Below are 3,542 nucleotides of genomic sequence, written 5' to 3' on the forward strand. Positions count from 1 at the left end.
GGGGAGGTGATTCCAGGGAACGCGTAATGAGATTTGCGAATGTGTACTGTTCTGGAAACACCACAGTCATAACATTCTAGACATGAAAGGTGAAAAACACAGTCTTCTGCCTGAAGACATGAAGTCATTCAGTCCACTCTGGAAAACACAGGTGTATCATGGTCCCAAAATTTTCTGTAGGAAAACCTGGCCCCTTAGAACTGACAGATTTGCCCCCCCACCCCCGCGGCGTGGTGCTTGTCGCAGAAATGACCGTCGTTGTTGGGTACAGAATAAAGCTGTAGGTCCCGCGGAGGGGAGGCACTCAGACAGCGTCCGGCCCCAATGGGCAGCACCCACTTCCTCCCCACTCTGAGTGTGCACCTGGGGCGCGCCCTATTCACCTCTAGGCACGGGGATTCTCACACTGGCGACCCCTACACCAGTCCCCGCCACCCCGCCAGCCCTTCTGTTGCATGTATTTGGAAGTAACTGTGCTATTCTTTGAAATAGTTCTAGGATGTTCACTCTTCTAGCCCAGCACCTCCCCCCACCCATTAGGATGCATTAGCAAGATTGTGCTTGAAGTTTTACAGCAGCTTGTGACAGTGCCCAGAGTGGGACCGGTGTCCAGTTCTCCCTGCTGGGCGCCATGGCCTCTCTGTTTACATGAACGTGATACTTCCTGCTGTCGGGAGAATCAAGGCCCAGGCAGATGGAGCAAGCCACCCACTTCCCATCCCATTATGCAAGTGCCTTTCCCTTCATTTGACTCAAGAGCATGACACCTTCTGTCCCCACCCCCACCTCTGGCTCCTACAGAGCCCAGCATACACCTGCCCCCTGGCCTGCTTAGTCAACCAGAAAGAGGCATGGTGGGTTCTTCATGATCAGCTCTCACTCTCTCCCCTTGATGACAGGTGCATCCCTGTGGCAGTGACCCTTGTCCTAAAGCAGTGGATGGAAACCTTCAGAGACATGCCAGAATTTATGGGAAATGCTACATTTTACACTGAATGCTTTCAAGCTTTTTTTTGAACCTCTCTTTATGCCATGCAGTTGATGACCTATAAAGGCTTTTGAGGGTGAAAGCAATTTAAATTACAAAAAAATGTTTTAAGTGATGCTACATGGGCTTCTGAGAGAATCTCGTGTAATAAACCCATTGACAAGACATGACAGCACCCGGTGACCAAGGAATAAAGACTGGAGTATTGGAAGTGGTGGGGTAAGGTATTGCCTTGGGCCTCCACTCATAAACAAACATTCGTTCAACCCCGGGTTACATGTTGTGCATCCAAGATTTTAAATGCACAGGCCTTATCCTTAAAGCTTTCACAGGCTAGTCAGGCAGACAGCTGTGCAAATAAATCATTGCCCAGGGCCTGCTGATTGTTGTAGACCAGAGAGAGAGAGCGCAGGGCTTCCTGGAAGGAACATCGCCTTGGAGCAGAGAGACCTGGGTTAGAATTCCAGCTGCACAGCATCCATTTCAGCTGTGTAACCTTTGGCTATGGGGCAAAGTACTTAATTTCTTTGAGCCTTCTCTGATCTAAAAAAAAAACCACGGAGATGAACAAAAACTTTGTGCAGTTGTACAACGTATAGGTAATAGGCCCTTAGCACCTGGAATACGGCATACCCCCTAAAATAGCACCTGTCGGGGCTTGGGCCCAGTGGCGTTTCCACCTGGTCTTCACTGGCTCTTCTACCAACTCACCGTGGACCAGGTCATGCTTCTTCACATCGCCACACTCGTTTCCATGGCTGCAAATGGACTCAGGAGCCATTTGGGCTACAAGGATAGACCAGTCCCATCCAGGCAGTTGCCCAAGCAGTTAGAGTTCCCCAGAGAGACGGAACCAATAGAAAACATTGAGAAGAGAAAATATAGAGAGACAAAGAGATGGTGATATATATGAGGCATCATATATAATTGGCTCACACAATTATAGAAGCTGAAAAGTCCCACAGTCTACATTTTGCAAGCTGGAGACCCAGAAAAGCCGGTGGTATACTTCTGAGAACCATAGGGCCGATGAAGAGAGTCCCAGTCCAAGGGCAGAAGACTGTCCCAGTTCAGGGGAGCTCACCTCAGACGGTCAGAAGGTGCTTCCTAGAAATAAATTGCATCTAGTGTGTGCCTTTTTAAACAAAATATGAAAATTTTATAACAAAAAAAAGTACCTGTTCTATAATTACAGGGCTGTTAGAAAGAAAAGCATGATGGCTGGAGGCCTGGCTGAGAAGGAGCTCCTGAAACTGCCTCCATAAGCAAGGTGTCCCCAAAAGGCAGGCATGCGGTGGGTGGAGGCTGTCCAGCATCCCACCACTCTGTGGGCAAGCACAGCGGGGAGCGAGAGCTGCAAGCAGCTGTTAAGGTGCAAGAGATGGAGAGCAAGGTCAGAGGCAGGGGCCAGCGCATAGAGCTTTGTGTGTGCCAGGCTGACGAGATTGGGTTTTATCTCACAGGACATAGATGATGCAGAGCTTTCTGACACTGCACCAAAGTGGAGCCTTTATCACGAGGTGTGTGACCAGACTAGAGGACAGTATGGCTATGGGGTGGAGCATGAAGAAGCTAAATGGCTCTTCCATGGGAACTGAGCGCACCTTTATGGCTCTCAGAACTCAGACAGTGCCAGTCAGCCTAATGATGGGCTAATTAGTGCATATCTCATGGCCGTGGCTGTTTCTCTGTGCTCCATAAGAAGCACTAAGTGGCCTCAGGTGGTATGGCTCAGGGGCTTGCATGGCAGCTGGCAAACTAAAGGGTCATAGGTTCAATTCCCAATCAGCGCGTGTGTCTGGGTTGCGGGCTGGGTCACCAGTAGGGGGTGTGTGAGAGACAACCACACACTGATGTTTTTCTCCCTCTCTTTCTCCCTCCCTTCCCCTCTCTCTAAAAATAAATAAATACAATCATTTCTTAAAAGAAACATTAAGTGCTTTTTGATGCACCTTTGCTGGATGGCAGGACCTCTGGCAGTGTGAGACCGTGAGAGAGGCGATCACTCCCCAGAAGTCCAGAACGAGGTCCTGCGGGGTAGCGGGCCCACGGTCACGGCACCCCCACTGACAACCCCGCAGAAGAATAAAGAATATAATAAATAAAAAGTTGTACACTGCAGGTACAACTTTTCATGCAGTGTTCATGTTTGCCAGGATTATAACCAATATTTTTTTAATTTGTTTTCTTAATCTTCACCCAAAAACATGTATTCTTTCAATTTTAGAGAGAGGGAAAAGGTGGGAGAAAGAAAGGGAGAGAAACATCAATGTGAGAGAGAAACATCAATTGGTTGCCTTCTGTATATTCCCTGACAGGACTGAACCTACAACCTAGGCATGTGCCCTGACTGGGAATCTAACCCACAATCTCAGTTTGCAGGATGACACCCAACCAACTGAGCCACACAGAACAGGGCTAGTCAGTATTTTATGCCATGGCATTTATGGACAAAAATCCAGCTGGTTCATCCCTAAGAAATGAACTAATGAAAGAGAAAAAAAAAGGAAAGTTTCTCATCAACGTCTCCTTCACAGACACAGAGCAGGCTCAA

Source organism: Artibeus jamaicensis, unplaced genomic scaffold, assembly GCF_021234435.1.
Source record: "Artibeus jamaicensis isolate MK-2021 breed Jamaican fruit bat unplaced genomic scaffold, CSHL_Jam_final contig_387, whole genome shotgun sequence".
Classification (NCBI taxonomy): domain Eukaryota; kingdom Metazoa; phylum Chordata; class Mammalia; order Chiroptera; family Phyllostomidae; genus Artibeus; species Artibeus jamaicensis.